This window comes from Diceros bicornis (assembly GCF_020826845.1).
Source record: "Diceros bicornis minor isolate mBicDic1 chromosome 12 unlocalized genomic scaffold, mDicBic1.mat.cur SUPER_12_unloc_2, whole genome shotgun sequence".
NCBI classification, from domain to species: domain Eukaryota; kingdom Metazoa; phylum Chordata; class Mammalia; order Perissodactyla; family Rhinocerotidae; genus Diceros; species Diceros bicornis.
This window is the reverse complement of record NW_026690865.1, coordinates 667174-686383: the sequence shown is the minus strand read 5'-3', so window position 1 is coordinate 686383 and position 19210 is coordinate 667174. Positions and strand designations below refer to the sequence as shown.

General features: G+C 40.9%; 1 pseudogene; it reads right to left on the bottom strand.

Moving 5' to 3' along the window:
• Window positions 1-15153, bottom strand: part of LOC131401643 (butyrophilin-like protein 9) — a 49625-nt pseudogene extending 34472 nt beyond the window's left edge.
• Window positions 15154-19210: the final 4057 nt, after the last annotated feature.

Sequence of the window (19210 nt, the reverse complement as noted above, 5' to 3'; positions counted from 1 at the left end):
TTTTCACTCAATGTAATGTCCTTAAGATCCATCCAAAGTGTTGCGTGTATCAGTAGGTTGTTCCTTTTTATTACTTAGTATATCCCAGCTATAGCTGCTTTTAGACACAATGGTACAGCACTGGTGGTGGTGGGGGGGACTGGATAAGGTTCTGTGGATTTGCACTCCTGGCCACCTTGTAACTCCCTGGGCAAGGCCAGAAAGTTTTGAACAGTGACAGCTGATGGGCTGGGCACCTCCCCCCACATAGGGCCCTCTTGAGATGCTACATTAAGGAGCACATCCCTCTTCCCCTCTTCAAAGTGTCCACACTCAGGTACACAGGTGTCCTCAGACTTGACTGTGAAAGAAAATCATTAAGTAAATAGTAGTATATCAAGCACAGAGCTGTGGTAAAAAATGTGAATGTTCATATCATTAAGTGAAATAAGCTAGTCTAGAAAGGCTACATACTGTATGATCACAACTATATGACATTCTGGAAAAGACAAAACTATGGAGACAGTAAAAAGATCAGTTGCCAAGGGTTAGAGGGGAAAGAGGGATGAGTAGGCGGAGCAGAGGATTTTTAGGGCAGTGAAACTATTCTCTGTGATACTATAATGATGGACACATGTTATTATACATTTGTCAAAACCCATAGAATGTACAACACTAAGAGTAAACCTACACAGAGAGAGAGAAGTCAAGATGGTGGCATGGGCAGACTCTGAAACCACCTCCTCCCACGGACACAGCCAATTTACAACTACTTGCGGAAAAATTACCCCTGAGAGAGAACTGAAAATTAGATAAGAGGAACTCCTGCAACAAACCACAATCCTGACTGAGGTGGAAGAGGTAGAAATTCCATTCTGGAGAGAAAAAACGCCACCTTCACAAGCTGCAGCACTTCATGGCCGCCGGGGAGCAGCCCAAAAGTTACCGTATATGGACCCCATGGTAATCACAAACCAGAAACATATAATAAATACACAAAAAACTATGAGAAAGGAACCCAAACATAACACTAAAGAAAGCCATCAAACCACAAAGGAAGAGAGCAAGAGAAGAAGACTAAAGGACTACTAAAACAAAGAAAAAAGTTAAAAAATGGCTGTAAGTACATACTTATCAATAGCCACTTTAAACATCAATGGACTAAATGCTCCAATTAAAAGGCATAGGGTGGCTGATTGGACAAAACAACAAGACCCATATATATGCTGCATACAAGAGACACACTTCAGACCTAAAGACACTCACAAACTGAAAGTGAAGGGATGGAAAAAGATACTCCACACAAATGGCAATGAAAAGAAAGCCGGGGTAGCAATAATCATATCAGACAAAATAGACTTTAAAACAAAAACTGTAAAAAGAGACAAAGAAGGGCGTTACATAATGATCAAGGGAACAATCAAACAAGAGGATGTAGCACTTGTAAATATCTATGCACCCAACGTAGGAGCACCTAAATATATAAAGCAATTATTAACAGACATAAAAACAGAAATAGACAGTAACACAATAATAATAGGGGACTTTAACACTCCACTTACACCAATGGACAGATCATCCAAATAGAAGATCAATAAGGAAATATTGGCCTTAGGACACACTAGAACAGATGGACCTAGTAGATATATACAGAACATTCCATCCAAAAACCAAAGAATACACATTCTTTTCAAATGCACATGGAACATTCTCCAGGATTGATCACATATTAGACCACAAAACAAGTCTCCATAAATTTAAGAAGACTGAAATAATACCAAGCATCTTTTGACCACAATGGTATGAAACTAGAAATCAGCTGCAGGAAGAAATTCAGAAAAGCCACAAATAGGTGGAGATTAAACAAAATGCTACTGAACAACGATTGGGTCAACGAAGAAATCAAAGGGGAAATCAAAAAATACCTGGAGACAAATGAAAATGAAAATACGACATGCCAGAATTTATGGGATACAGAAAAAGCGGTTCTAAGAGGGAAGTTTATAGCAATACAGGCCTATCTCAACAAACAAGAAAAATCTCAAACAAACAATCTAAGAGTGCACCTAAAGGAACTGGAAAAAGAAGAACAAAGCCCCAAATCAGTAGAAGAAGGGAAATAACTGACATCACTTCTCACAAGTCTTTCTTAAGCACGTTTATGTTCCTGGGTCTGTGCTAGGAATTAGGAATATGGTGGTGAATGAGGTCTGTGCTAGGAATTAGGAATTAGGGAATTAGGTCCCTACCATCCTGGAGCTTGTGGTCTAATGCCTTCCCTATCAACTGAAGATCTACTCCTTGCCCTGACTTCATGTTCTCCATGGATAAAAGCTTTGGGGCTTTTAAGTCTGTATTTGAAACTGGGCATGAACTTCTGGGACCAGTTATCCCCCGTCACCCTGGATACTGACTGAGGATGCTTGCATTTTTTTTTCTTGGTGAAAGATAGTTTTACTATATTTGTTAGAATTTAAGGATAATTGTACTGCTGCTCCTAAAGTCACACCTGCTCATCTATAGAAGTGTGGGCCTCAGTTCCATGGTGAGGCTTCTTGTCCCATGCAGAGTCCCCTACATCATATGTCTTTTCTCCATGTATAGGGAATCAAGTTGATAAACCTAGTCTGCTTTCCGAATTGGAGCAAGAAGATAAAGCGAGGACAGAGGAAAGAGGAATTCTCCCAGGCACCTGTCCAGGTGAGCACTAGGTATATATGAGTCTTTGTCAGGAACCTCTCTGGCCTGTGGCTTGACAGTTTGGAGTATTACATTAGGAAATGTCCATCAGAGACAGTTGTAAAATGCCCTTTTTTTCCGACAAGAAGGCCAAAAACGTTTAGTATGAGCCTCCTCGTGGACCTCCTTTTCTTTTTCTCTAACTTTCTGTTCATTATCTCATACTTTACTTTGGCCTCAGAGGGGGGAAAAAGATCTCTCTCTTCCTTCTTAAATTTAAGTCTCATATGAGCTCTTTGTCTAGTTCCTTCTCACTTTACATTCCTGACAATTCCTTCTTTCCATCAGCATCAATCTCAATCTTTCTAGAGTCTTTAATACAAACCTAAAATTTTCACACTCGTGTCCCTTTCATTGTAAACCTCCTGAAAATCTCTAACTCCTTCGGGTCTACCTTCACTAATGTGTGCATTTTACCTTTTCTTTACTTCATCAACTTAAATTTCTTTTCAATTTGTTTCGGATTTGGAGACTCTACTTAAAGTCCAAGGGTTAACTTCTAAGCAGCATGTTTTTAGAGAAGAACAATCTAAAGGTTTAAAAATGGTAAGATTTCTGATTTTCCACAGTAGGAAAATACCATAAATTAGAAAAGCCACAAAGTTACCAAGGGATTCATTTTCCCAAGAAAAAGTTGTCCCTCTGGAGAGATACCCTGAAACTCTTGTGAATTTGGAGAGAAGCATAAGTTATCTCCAAAATTTTTTCTTCCCTGAGTGTTCACACAAGTAAATGTTTCCATAAATGTGACTCAGATATTGAGTGTTTCAAACATAAATTTGTCTTAAACTTATCAGAAGATGCTCTGTGAATCTGATAAGGACTTATGGCAAAGCATCCATCTTTTTTAACTTCTGAGAACTCAAACCAGCAGAAATCATATACAGGCACTCAAAGTGGCAAAAACACCAATTATAATGATGTTATACATAGCAGAATTCCTGGAAGAAAAATTCCTATGATAGCATTGAATATTAAAAATATTATAAATTATAGTTAGCATTCATTTCTTAATCAACAGGAGAGAAGTCATCTTGGAGTGAAACTCAACAAGTGTAATCAGTGTTTTAAAGTCTTCAGCACAAAATCTAATCTTACTCAGCACAAGAGAATTCATACTGGAGAAAAACCCTATGATTGCAATCAATGTGGCAAATCCTTCAGCAGCAGTTCTTACCTCACTGTTCATAAGATAATACATAATGGGGAGAAACCCTATGAATGCAGTGACTGTGCGAAAGCCTTCAGTAATCCCTCATCCCTTAGACTTCATGTGAGAATTCACACTGGAGAAAAGCCCTATGAATGTAACCAGTGTTTTCACATCTTCCGCACTAGATGTATCCTCAAAAGGCACAGGAGAGTTCATACTGGGGAGAATCGTTACAAATGTAATCACTGTGGAAAGGCTTCAGCACGAGCTCCTCCCTTACTGTCCACAATAGAATGCATACAGGGAGAAACCTTATGAATGTCATGATTGTTGTAGAGCCTTTAGGAAGAGCTCACATCTGACACAGCATGTGAGAACTCATACTGGAGAAAAACCCTATGAGTGTAATGAGTGTAATGAATGTGGGAAATCCTGCAGCAGTAGCTTTTCTCTTACTGTGCACAAGAGAATACATAACGGAGAGAAAGCCTACGAGGGCAGTGACTGTGGGAAAGCTTTTAATAATCTCTCATCTGTTAAGAAACTTGTGAGAACTCACACTGGAGAAAAACCATAGGAATGCAATCACTGTGGGAAATCTTTCACCACTAACTCTTACCTTTCTGTGCATAAGAGAATTCATAATAGGTAGATATGAATATAATAACTGTGGGAAAGCATTCATTGATCTTCCATCCCTCGGGCATCTTCGGGACTCACATTGCAGGTATAAATTATTTGTCGTGTAATAAATTATCCCTAAAATTTAGTGGTTCAAAACAACAAGCATTTATTATCTCTCAATTTCTGCAGGTCAGGAGTTCAGGAATGGATTAACTATGTAGTTCTAGCTCAGGATCTCTCATGAGAAACAAGATGTCAACCAGAACTGCAGTCATCTAAAGTCTTTGGGACTGAAGGGTCCACTTCCAAGGTAGCTTACTCACATCCCTGGCAAATTAGTGCCAGTTGTTGGCAGGAGTCCTTCAGTTTCTCCTTATGTAGGTCTCTCCATGGTGCTGAGTATCATCACAATATGGAAGCAGGTTCCCTCCAAAGGAAGTGATCCAAAAGAGCCCATGCAGAAGCCATAAGTCTTTTATGACCTAGCCTCAGAAGGCCATATTCTCTCTTCATCTGGATTGTGTTGGTCACCCAGACTGATCCTGCCACAGAGTGGGAGGGAACTACACAGGCTATGAATACCAGGAGACAGAGATCACTGGGAATCCTCTTGGAGTCTGGCCTTCAGTGAAGAAAAGCCTTCAGCACACCCTCATCCTTCTAATCTGACAATATGGAGTAGCATTCAATAACCCACACGTTAACTCACTCTGGAGAGAAGCCTTCTAAGTGCACTCTATGTGGTAAAACCTTCAACACAAACTCTGACTCTACTGTGTGCCAGAAGATGACCTACTGGGGAGAAACCTAAAGAATGCAATAGCTATAGGAAAGCCTTCAGTGATAGCTAGCCTTCGGGAGTCACGTCACAATTTACACTAAGGGAAAACTCTATGAATATCATCAAAATGGAAAACCCTTCAGAGGACCCTCATCCCTAAAGACACACATGAGAAATACACTGCAGAGGAACACTCTGTATATAAGGAATGGCAAACACTGGCATTCTCCCCTCTAGTCTACGCTGCTCTGTGCTTGGGGAGGTTGATGGACTATATCAAAGAGCTCATTTGCCTTAGGCTTCTGTTTGGGTTGGTCAGTGGGGAGCCCAGATAGGAGATCAGAGGGATCGAGGAGAGTGACTCCATGCCGTGACTATATCCCTGCAGGAGAACTGGGGTCCAGATGTTACCCTTGAGCTCTTCTCAGCCCCTGTGGTGCAGCTGTCTCCCCTCTGCCCACTATGACCCCAGACTCACCCCCCTCCCCTCATCTTTTCTTCCTTGCTCTTCCAGTGACTGAATATGCAGTATCCCTCTTTGGTTTCCCTACACCCTAGTCCTGTTAACATGAATCATTCTGGCCTAGTGACACATCAGTGCATGGAGAGCATAATGGAAAGTCTGTACCATTTCCTACAGGGCCCCCAAATAATCAGGATTCATCACATCACTGACCTCACCTTCCACCACTCCCCTATTTGCTCCATCCACTGTAGCTATACTGGTCTTGCTGTAGCTCCCTCACCCCAGCACAATTCAATGTCAGGGTCTCTGTACTGCCTAGACTGATATCCCCCAATGTAGCCACATGGCTCACTCTCAGTTCACTTAGGTCTCTGCTCAAGTGTCCCCTGAACAGAGAGGCTTTCATTCTCACTCCAGATAAATGAGCAAGTCTCCAATTCCCACATTTCTTATCATTATTGGGAGATATTCGTCTCAATAGCACATATCACCATCCAATTAACTCTATATATACTTATTTATTTGACTAATATTTATTCCATCCCAACCCCCACTAGGTTGTAAGCACCATGATGGCAACGACTGTGTGTGTGATCCATTACTGTAGATCTTATGCCACAAATCATACCTGGTACTCAGGCAGTGCTCTGTAGCATAGAGTTTAAGAGTATGGACTCTGGAGAGAGACCATTTGCGTTCAAGTCTAGACTCTACCACTTAATAACCTGCTCACCTCAGGCAAGTAACATGTTTTGTGCTCCAGTTTCTTCATCTGTAAAATGGGAACATGAGAGTGCCTACTTCGTAGACTTGTATTAAGGATTCAATTGGTTGATATATGTAAAGCACTTATGAAACTTCCTGGTATATAGGAAAGACTGTATATGTATTTCATCTTCTACTGTGAATTAATTAAAATTTTTTGTAGGAATATGCCAAGCAAAAGAAGCCAGACAGAAAGGAATAAATACTATATGATTCTATTTATATAGGTTTCTAGAACAGGCAGAAAATAATCTCTGTTGGGGTAAAAAATCAGAACAGTGGTTGCATCAAAGTGTGAGGTGAGGGAAGTGAGGCAGTAGCTGGGATTGACTGGGAAGGGACAAGAAGGAACTTTATGGGGTGAGAAAAATGTTCTATATCTTGATAGAGGAATAGGTTACACAGGTGTATGCATTTGTCAAAATGCATTAAACTGTACACTTAAGATCTGTACGTTAAACTGCATGTAAATTATACCTTAATTTGCATCAAACTCATTTTGCTAAGCGAAAGAGACAGAAAGCCATATGTTGCATGCTTCCATCATATGACATTCTGGAAAAGGCAAAACTGTAGGCAAGGACAACAAATCAGTGGTAGCCAGGAATCATTCTGACAGTACTGTGGCCGAGAATAAATGATTCTATGCATTTGTCAAAGCCCACAAAACCGTGTAGCACAGAGTGTATGTAATACGTGCAAGTTTAAAAAAAATCAACCCATGTGACTGAGTATCCCAGGATGGAATGCAAACTGTGACAAATGAATCTAACATTATTATAAATTTATGATATCATCATACTGAAGGGGGTTGGGGGGCAGAAGCTAACTTGAGTAACTTTGGAAAACGGGTGTTTTGACTAGAAACCGTAAGGCTAAATATAATAGGAACTGTACACTGTACGTAAACACTGTATTCTAGTTGGTAAATTTGTTTCTTCTGTGAGAAGAGCCTAGAAATTCTGCACCTGCTTTACCCATATGCTGAGGGTGAAGAGTATGGATGGTAGGTAGAGGATGGTGGGAACCAGGTTTCTCTGTTGGAGATAGAAATTATAAAGGAGCAAGAAAGGAAGGTTAGGATGAATCCTGTAGTTCAGGATTATAGCTGGAGACATCAGTACAAACTCAAGTTTACCTTAATATGTATACAGATAGACAGATACAGAAAGAACTATAGATATGCCGACATACGTGGTTTACTATATACACATATGTTACTAGCTCTGTCTGCTTTGTCTGCTGAGAGGGCCTAGAAGTAGTGACACCTGAGTAGCAATGAGCATACCCCGCACCCAAATCTGCTTTCTAATACCCTTTTCTCCAATAAAAGGAACCAGAGCTCTTTGGAGAAATGAGTGACTCGAGGGCAAAAGAATGGGAATGTGTCAAAAGGACACAGAAGCCAACTCGAAAGAAAGCTCACAATGGGCAAGGCTAGAACAATTTGAGCAACAAAATAAATTTATTGGATTATAGCCCAAAGTATAAAATACATGTACATAAGTCCACGCTTATATAAATGAATGAGTGACTAAACGGGGGAGCAATGACTTCTCTACAGAAGAATTCCATTATAATATATGTAGACACTCCCTCCCAGCAGGAGACGGAACTTAATTCCCACTCCCTCCACCCCCTTGAGAGTGAGCCAGACACAGTCACTTGCTTCCAAAGAATACAGCACGGAAAGGGAAAAACAAACAGTAACTTTACAGTGGAGAAACCTGGCAAATACTACCTTGGCCAAGTGATGGACGTTATCATCAACAGTAATGTCACGTGGATATTATGCTCCCCATACGATGTGACTGGAAGAACACTTCATCTCTGTGATACTCGTGCTAAAAACTGATAACCCTAGTTTATCCTAACAAAAATATCAGACTAATCCAAACTGGGGGACATTCTACAGGACACCTAGCCAGTACTTCTGATGACTGTTAAGGAAATCAAACAAAGGCTAAGAAACTCTCACAGAGCAGAGGACACTGGAGAGAGCTGACAATTAAACATAACATGGTAGCCTGGGTTGAATCCTGGAATAGAAAGAGGGCATTAATGGAAAAGTCAATGAAATCCAAGTGAAGTTTGAAATTTATTTTTTTTTTTTGGTGAGAAAGATTAGCCCTGAGCTAACATCTGCCGCCAATCCTCCTCTTTTTGCTGAGGAAGACTGGCCCTGGGCTAACATCTGTGCCCATCTTCCTCCATTTTCTGTGGAACACTTGCCACAGCATGGCTTGATAAGTGGTGCATACGTCTGCGCCCAGGATCCGAACCTGCGAACCCTGGGCCGCGGAAGGAGAGCACGTGAACTTAACCACTGCACCACCAGGCTGGCCCCAATAGCTTTTTTTAATTTTTTTTAATGGTTATAAATCTGGTTTCTCCATCTAGAGAATGGGACTCATAATACTGTGAACATCACAGGAGTTTTGTGAGGATGAACTGTGATAAATTCACATAATGCACCATGTACTGTGCACCATGCCTGGCTCAGTCAGAGTTAAGAGCTCAATGATTATTGGTTGCATTATTGTTTCTAGAGCAATGAAATGTACCCAGCCTCTTGATGGCAGGGCCTATGACACCATTCTTTGGGAGTTTCCAGAAAATAAAAACGATGTATAACAACATCAGTAACAAAAAAAGCGGCAAGGTGCTGAATGAACCGCTTCATATATATGCGTATGAATTTAATATGAATACGAATTACTGGAGAATCTTGTTAAAATGAAGATTCTGATTCAGAAGGTCTGGGGTAGGGGCCAAGGTTTTACATTTTGAACAAGCTCCCAAGTGACGCCAATGCTGCTGGTCCAAGGACCAAAATTGGGGCTGCAACTTTTCTATTTCTGCATGTTTTTAAATTTTCCTTAAAAAATACAAAAAAGTTTTCTCCATCTATTCTTTATCTCTTCACCACAAAAAATATTCTTATTTTTAAACCCAACTATATCATATGTAACCCACCAGTCGTCAAGATCTTAAATAATCAACTATTTCAACAGTACAGTCTTCCCCGCTTATACGCAGTTTTGCCTGCCACAGTTTCAGTTACCTGCAGTCAACTGTGGTCTGAAAATATTAAATAGAAAATTCCCAACTTCGTAAGTTTTAAATTTCGTGCTGTTCTGAGTAGCATGATGAAATCTCGCTCCATCCCACCTGGGACGTGAATCATCCCTTTGTCCAGCGTATCCACGCTGCATAAGCTACCTGCCCATTAGTCACTTAGTAGCTATCTCAGTTATCAGATTGACTATCGCAGTATCACAGTGCTTGTGTTCTAACAACCAGGGACATCATCTGCTTATGACATCCAACCATCAACATCATCATGGCTCAATGATCCTCCTCATGTATTGTCAGAAGGTCAATATTAACCTAGCGCTACATCACAATGCCTAGATCATTCACCTCACTTCATCTCAACATGTAGGCATTGTATCATCTCACATCCTCACAAGAGGAAGGGTGAGTACAGTACACTAAGGTATCTTGAGAGAGAGAGACCACATTCACAGAACTATTTTTACAGTATATGGTTATAACTGTTCTATTTTATTATTGTTGTTGTTAATCTCTTACTGTGCCTAATTTATAAATTAGACTGTATCACAGGTATGAATGCATAGGAAAGAATATAGTATATACAGGGTTCTGTATTATCCGCAGTTTCAGGCATCCACTTGGGGTCTTGTAACACATCCCCCGTGGATGAGGGGAGGCTACTGTACAAAAAAGGGGTAACTACACATTAATGTTTGCCCCCACATGATCTCATACCTATGTAGATAAAAGTAATGTCTTGCAAAGTCAAGTCATATACAATTCTCTTAGCCTTATCAGTTAAAAAAGCCTAAATACTTTACAGTAACCTAGATTAACCACAATCCTAGGAAATTGTGTGAAAATTTTAATTTGGTAAATTCTGTTTGGAAACAGAGTATCCTATTACTAAGGCTCCTGCTTAACGATTTGAGTTTTCAAAGGATAAGAAGCGATCTTAGATGATCTTAGATTTAGTAGCATATACAGGATATTTGAGAGAAAAAAGAGGAAAAGATGAAGAAAGCACATGCTGAACTGAGAAATAGGGAATAACAAAAAATGAGATGTAAAAGAGTCATATTTTCCTGCAATTAATGACATCACAGAAAATTTTAAAAGCCAGTTTCCTTAACTCAATGATTTCTAGCCATTCTGGCTTTGTGATTTCACACTTTCCCATCCTCCTTAAAATGTTTCTTAACACAAACTTTGGAAATTTAAAAAATGACATTTTTTTAAAAACTCTGAGATAACTGCAAAATAAGCTCAGCAAACACCATTTTAACTGGTATTGACTTTAAAAATTGTTCAAATTTATTTAGTGAAAGAAACTAACTGATTTTGATGGCAAGAAATCTTTCTGGTATGTGTATACATAAATACAATGTTTCCAAAAATAGTATACCATAGTAGAATTCAACAGGACACTAACAGATCCATGGTGCAAACTGTGCCCTGTGTTCAAATCAACTCTGAATTGGTTTTCCTTAAATTTCACAGGTCATTTAGGCTCTAAGGCTTAAAAAAAGCCTTTTAAAACACTGAATTTCTAAAAAGGAGATTTTCATTTAGAACATTTCCAGTGATCATATTCCCTATTCACTGCCTACCCAAAACACTTTAAAAGTTGAGATCCAAAGATTCTTGAACCATAAAATGATAATTAAAATATTTTCTATAAGCCAAGGAAATTGAAGTGTTACAGGTCAACAAAGTTCAATTGCCAGCTAGAGATTAATTCTAAATGGTTGAGACCATTACAGCACATCACTAACAACCTTCCTCACCCTGTAAGAAGTTTTCAAGAGCATAACATATAGAGACTAATTACAGTGATTCAAATAAATTCTCAAATTTACATGGACAAACATTTTATTAGAAATTTAATCTACAGGCAAGCAGAGAAATTCTTCTGAGTATTAAGCATGTATCAATCATCCAAAAATGAGCAAAATATGATAATATATTTCTGGTCTTTACCCATAAATCTAGTCCTGGAGTAAATCATCATTCAAGATAATTTTAAAATAAAAAATATCTACCCAGGATTTGGAAAATTTGGTTGCAAATAACAACACATCCACACAGTGAGGAATTGATGCTCTGAAATCTTCCAATAGTATCTTCAGAAAGCTTAACTTCAGTTACATAATAAACTTTGTGCTGAGCTGAAACTGATGTACAGGTGCATCCTGACCCAGATTTCTTAGTAAATAAGTTTCAAAACTGTCCGTTATAGCACAGCCCAAGAGACATTTTCCTATGTATTCTTCTTCCCTTCAGTCAATGGTTATAGAGAGCTTTCTACATGGAAAGAATCAAAAAACCATTTTTTTAGTAGAAAGCTAATTATACCAACCAAAAATGCTAAATGACTTAAGTCTATTTCATTTCATAAACTTCATTTTCATAAAGGAAAAAAGAAACGCTAAAGCAAAAATACATTTCAAAATTCTAGCCAATAAAAACCAAATTTTACTTGAGAAACTATTTACAGGGGCCGGCCCGGTGGCGCAAGCGGTTAAGTGCGCGCGCTCCGCTGCGGCAGCCCGGGGTTCGCTGGTTCGGATCCCGGGCGCGCACCGACGCACTGCTTGGTAAGCCATGTTGTGGCGGCGTCCCATATAAAGTGGAGGAAGATAGGCACAGATGTTAGCCCAGGGCTGTCTTCCTCAGCAAAAAAAGAGGAGGATTGGCAGATGTTAGCTCAGGGCTGATCTCCTCACAAAAAAAAAAGAAAAAAAAAAAACTATTTACAGTGTATATTAATTTTAAAAGGAGAGCATATTTCTCCTCTCATCACTCTATATTAACATTCATAGTTACTGAAACTTTTGTTGTTTGCAAGAAAATCCCTATGTCTGTAAAGTTCACCTCCTCACTCTTTAACTAGGCACAATCTCCCTTCTCTGTACTGCCTTGTTATAAAAGCTTTGGGGAGGGGGTCTCAGGGTTAGTAACAATGACAGTAGAGCAAAGGAAAAGGATAGCATAACAGCAGTAAGGAAGAAAATGAAAGCAAAATAGAAGCAGGTCTTCCTCCTCCTGATAAACAAACACCAAGGCAGTTGAAAGAATTAGATAACTCGACAATCATACTTCTCAGAAGCACATACCTTGTATGGTAGAAATGGTGACTCAGAATAATTACAGAATATGCTTTGCAATTATTTTAAATGAGTATGCATTATAAAAGACTCCTGTAAGTAAATCTGCTTCCACAGGGTTTAACTTTTTTCAACTATACCATCTAATTTGACTTACTACTCACCTTTGCTTTAGATATGGCAGTAAAATATATAAAAGATTACTCGAACAGGTAAGCGGTCAGAATATAACAGCACGCGATCTCTCCGGATACTCAACAAGAAGATTTACTCTCAAGAGGCTTACTTCCTGTTTTCCAGGTAGTTTTGTTCCTGTGTCTCCTCTAGCTATTTCTACCTATCAACCATTTCATTGCTCACTAATGAATAAGACAATGCGGGACAATGTGACTCTCCTATTCACTTACTATAGTCAATATACCTGTAGAGATCTGAATCAAAACTGAGATTCAAAAGTCTTCTAATTTACCTCTCAACTCTGGTGATTCATAAAGTTTTAGATAGAGTTTGACTAGAATCACCAGAAACTCTGTTATCTAAAATTTTATTACACATTGTAAAAGTGATAGGATGAAACTTCAAAATCATTTAGTTCAACTCTTAATTACTTTACAGTTGAGAAATCATTCAGAGAACTAGTTAGATGGTGTCAACTCAGGTTTTGTAACTCCAGACCAACACTTGTTCTGCTAAATCATGCTGCTTTCTGTAACTACTCCTCCTTCTCTATGATGTTCTTCTTATCCAAACAGTGCACCTGTGAAAGCTGAAAAACTCATGTATTCCTAGAATGACCAGAAAATCCCAAGTCTCAGGTCAAATACATATACCACTGCTTCATTTTCTACCCCAACATTTTTTCTGAAACCCTCCTAACTGCCAAAACTTTCCTGTTTCTTGTCCATCACATTTCTCTATCACTATAATTAATGTTTTAGTTATCTAGTACCCTATGTTACATAAAACATAATGCTAATTATGATAAGCAAATATTGAGTGCTCATTATATCAGGAACTATATTAAGACCTTGAGATGTAGCATCTCACTTAATCCTCAACTTCAAATAAGATAAATAATACCGTAATCCCCATTTCAAAACTGCAAAAATCAAAGCCTCAGAAGTTAATTTTTTCTTTTTCTCTCTCTCTCTCTCTCTTTTTTTTTTTTTTTGCTGAGGAAGATTGGCCCTGAGCTAAGATGTGTTGCCAATCTTCCTCTTTTGGCTTGAGGAAGATTCACCCTGAGCTAACATCTGTGCCAGTCTTCCTCTATTTTGTATGTGGGTTGCCGCCACAGCATGGCCACCAATGAGTGATGTAGGTCGGTGCCAGGGAACTGAACCCGGGCCACTGAAGCAGAGCACACCAAACTTAACCACTAGGCCATGGGGCTGGCCCCAGAGGTTAAATAATTTGTCCTCATTCACAGAGCTAATCAGAAGTAGAACCGGGATAAGTAACCAGGCAGTCTCACTCCAATGTCCATATTCCTGATCTCTACATACGATAAGTATATATAACTACATGGACTTTATTATTAATATGCAGATAACTCAAAATTTGGGGGCTACAGAAGAATTTAAAGAGTCTTTGTATTTGAAGAGGCTTCTTTCACATTAAAATAGCTTAATATGGCTTATTCCCATAAACTATATCTTCCTTCAAAAGACATGGCCCAAGTAAGAACTCTTAACTCACTCATATATAATTAAAACTCAAATTAAAGAAAATAGGAGGAAAAAAGAGTTGCAACAATAGTTTAACAAATATCCAGATCAGCATTGTCCAAAAGAACTTTTTGTAGTGATAGTAATGTTTTCTATCTGCACCGTCCATCATGGTAGCCACTAGCCACATGTGACTATTCAGCATTTGAAATGTGTCTAGTGTGATTGAGTAACTGAATTTTGAATACTGTGTAATTTTAATTAATTTACATTTAAACAGCCACATGTGGCTAGTGGCTACTATATTGGACAGCACAGGTAGAAGATAAAATGCCAGAAAAAGATGAGGAAAGAAATTTTTATTGCCTTTATTTAGAGAGTGCACTAACAGTCAAATCAATTTAAATCTCTTTTCCTACTTGTTCTAGCTTCAGTTATTAACCCAAACAATATATACCTCCAAGGAGATTTAAGTAACCCAAACTTCTATACTTAAATTCTTCTTTGTGTATCTCAAAGGAAAAAAATAATTAAAACCTGTATTATCAACAAAGCTCTTTATATTAGAAACTTTTTACTGTTTGGATACCTAAGAGGAAGAATTTGAACCTGAAAACTGCCATCTACTAAGAAAACTAAAAAGAGTCACACAAGTTTTCCATTCTCTTCATAATAAATACTTGATAATAAAGTGCTTACCTTGATTCTCCACTACCGTTTCTAACACTTTCTTCATCACTGTGTCCATTCATTGTAAATATCAAGAAGTTTTAAAATAAAATATAAATCTTCCCAGTTTAACAGATGAATATAAATACTGACTCCTCCTTGAATACCAAAAATTCACAGACGAATTTTCTTCAACATTCACAGGTTTCCTGGGACCCTTTTTGATTCACCTAAAGAAAACATATTAAGAAAATAAGAAAACTTCCTGTAGAGAAAAAGATAAGTCTATTTAGAACTTATACAAATCTACCTAGGCCAATCAGAAATACCTAGGCTTCCATTAACTACATTCCTGACTACTTACTAGAATTTACAGCACACCAGTGCTTATTTTTGACAGAAGAAATCAGAATATCTGCTGAGTGATAAAACTTTTAGACTAACTGCAGCTGTGTAGCGATACATATATACACATTATGGATAACCAGCTAACTAAAGAAAAATGGTAATATATAACATATACATACCTACCAAGAATAGAAAACGGAGTCTTATTAGATACTTTGTCAAACCAAGTAAGGGGGGAAAAGGTTACCTTTAATCAAACACTAATTCATATCACCAAGAACTTCATACACTTGAATGAGGCAAAGTTTTGAAAATGCTCACAGAAGAACAGAAGAATAAAAGGGTATCATACAATCTTCGCAAAAACTGTACAGGTCAAAATAAACGTGTACTTTTACAGGTAAGCCGACAGTGGAATGATACAATTTAAATAATATTTATCCAGGTTGGACTTGCGGAGATTCCATTAAAAAAAAAAAAAGGTAATGGAATATACACTATGACTTTTTAAGTAACGGGTTTGGGGCAGAAATCACGGACCAAGACACAGCATTCCCACCTTTCAAGATTTCAGCACAACACTGGAGAGTCACCTACAAGCCATCCACGAATAAACAAAGGAGATCTCTGGCAGCGGAGGGAGAGGAAGAAGCGGGGGAAGGAGACGTCAGATCCTTCCCCAGCCAGAAAGGACCGAGATAGCCGACTGAGAGCAGAGCTGTCCTCCGACCTCAGCAAAGAGAATTCAGTCCTATGATGATTTCCATTCCACACAAAAAGAGGAGGAAAACAGGCTGTTGCCAACTTCATCATAGCAAACTCTACATCTAGATCGAGATTTTAATTCTCCAGAGACTAAGGTCCAGTAGACTCTTTGCAAGAACTGGTTATCCAAAAAGTAACTCTTCCATGCAACATTTATGCCTCATGTTAAAGATTAATTCCAACCCGTCAAAGAGCTTTACTGTTAAACAAGTCTTAAAAATCTAGGGACTCTAACAAACCGCCTCTTTCCCGAAAGTCTCTCTGCGTTGAGAAAGTTCACTCCTCTTCGTTCTTTCCTTTCCACCTTCCTTTCGCTCCTCAAAACGGCTTTCTCTGGACATTCTAACTTCCTTTTCCCCCTCATCTGCCTTCCCCGAGTCAGTCCTCTTTCTGAGGCCCTGCTCACAGCCCTGAGTTCTGCAGCTCCAGGCGCAGGCAGCTCTCTCCAGCCTTTCCCGCGTCTCAACAATGAAGTCAAACCTCCCCAACCCTCCTCCCCTGTGCCCGGTCCTTCAACAGCTGCTCTGCTCCTGCTGAGTTTCCGAAGCGGGGCTCGAAAGGAGGCTGGAAGCCTTCCTCCTCCCGCCTTCGTCCACCGCAGCTTCGCTCCAGTCAGTCTCCCGGCCGGACGCACACTCCCACCCCCGTCCCTCCCAGGGCCTCCCTCCCGGTCCCCGAGTCTCTCTTCCCGCCTCACACTTCCCGCCGCCCCGCTCCGCGCCCTCCCGGGCTCGCCTGGGCCGCCGCCCCTCCCCCTCGCCGCCGCCCCCCACGTGCCGGGAGGCCGGGTCGCGGCGGGGGCGACGCGCCGGCCAAGCGCCCGCCGCTCGCGCTCCGCGGCTCTGCCCTCGCGGCCCCGCCGCGCCCACGCCGAGGAGGCCCGGGCTCCGCCGCCCGCCGGCGCTAGGACACGCTCCGCGGAGCCCCCCGCGCGCCACTCACGCGCCCCCCGCGCGCCGAGCCCGGCCGCCGCCGCCGCCCTCGCAGAGCCGCCCCGGCCTTCGCCCGGCGCCCCCGCCCCCCGCCCGGCCTCCCCGCCACGTCCTGACCCGCCCGCCGCCCCCTGTCTTACCGGCGGCCGTGCAGGCTTCGCGGGGGCGGAGGGAGCCCAGTCAGGTCTCCGCCGCCGGGTGAGTCCTCGGGCTCCGGGCGTCTGGGGGAAGCAGGAGTCCGTGAGGGGGAGGGGGAGGGGGAAGCCCCGGCCCGCGGCTCCCACGCGCGGTCCCCTGCGGAGCGGTTCCAACAATCCGTTCATGATGGAAGCACCAACGGCGAGGGCAGCCAGAGCGAGAAGGAACGAGCCGTCGTCGTCGCCGCAGCCACGCGCGCGCTCCCGCTCCCGCCGCTTATCTGCTCCAGGCAGCCGCCATAACGCCGAGAGGGCAAGCGCCGCCGTCTCCGCCGCCGCCGCCGCCGCCGCCCGCGCGACGTAAGCTCCCTGCTCGCTCCCCTTCCCCACTGGGCGCGAGGAGGGATTTGTTGATGCAATTGGATTCAAGGTCAGGAGAAGGAGGGAAGCTGTACATACAATGGAATGGAATGGAGCTGATTGATGACATCCATTTGAAAGGTAATATGTTTGGAGATGAGTAGGTGTGGAGATCATTGGTGTAGGACTTACTGAGTTTCTGATGCCTTTGAGTCATCCAAGAGGCTTTTGGATTGAAGTCTAGAGCTGAGAAGTAAGATCTAGACTGAAAACTAACTGTTAAGTATGTAGGGAGAAATTAAAGTCTTGAGTATACATGAAATAGACTTAGCAGACAACCTAGGAGTGTGCAATGGAGAATTTAAATTAATTTTTGCCTAGGTAGAGGAAGATGAGCTGGCTAAGGAGTTGCAGATATCAGATGGGTGTTGTGCAATGGAAGACAAAGGCATAAATGATTCAAGGAAGGAGTGGTGAGTAGTGTCCAATGCTGTTGAGAAGTCACGTGAACTAAGGCCTGAATAATATCCATTAGATTTAGTAGCATAAGGGTCATTTACCTTAGCAAGAACTATTTTGTTGGAATAATAGGACCAGAAGCCAGATTGGAGTGGGATGTGATAAATGAAGAAATGGAATCAGTGAGTCTCAATTTCTCTCTCAGACAGTTTGACTTTGACTTGAGAGTGAATATGAATTTTTCTGTTTGTTTTTTTGGGGGGGCTTGTGGATTTTTGTTTGTTTAGGTGACAGATTTAAGGTGTTTCAAAGACAATGGGAAATATCCCTTTGAAAGAGAGGTTGAATATATTAGAGTTATCTGTAAGAATTAACACGTATACCTTTTTTTTCCCCAATCGGGAACTGAACACTAGATGTCACTGTTTATAATTATGGGCTATAGACACTTAATTGGTGTAGTTTGAGAATTTCTGTGAGTCTTTTACTCCCCAGATACATGCCTCATGCTCTACTAATGTTTGAAAAGTCTTGGTAGAAATCTATTTGAAAGCATATATTCCTGGGAAGAGTAATATGTTAAGAAGGTAGTTCTCAGCTGTGCCGAAGTTTAGAATTACCTAAGGAACTTTAAAATAAAAATGCTCAAGGGGCCGGCCTGGTGGTGTAATGGTTAAGTTCACGCAGTCTGCCTTGGCGGCCTGGGGTTCGCAGGTTCAGGTCCTGGCTGCGGACCTATGCACTGCTCATCAAGTCATGCTGTGGTGGCAAACTGTGTACAAAAATAGGGGAAGATGGGCGCAGCTGTTAGCTCACGGCTAATCTTCCTTAGCAAAAAGAGGAAGATTGGCAGCAGATGTTAGCTCAGAGCTAATCTTCTTCACCAAAAAAAAGAAAAAGAAAAATGCTCAAGACTTACCTTAAGAGATTTCATTCCATTGTTCTAAGGTGGGGCCTTGGCATATGCGTTCTTTCAAAGCTCCCCTTTTAAAAAGATGATTCTTATGTGCCATTAGTATTGAAAAACTAGGGACATCATTGTGTTAACACTGCATTGACTCATGACATTTGGTTTAGATGAAGTGTGGAGAGGCCAGAATATTTATTTAGAAAATAGTGGTTATTAACAGGGCAGTGGTGGGTGGAGATTTTGCACCTCAGGGGATATTTGGCAAGGATCTGGAAACATTTGTGGTTGTCAC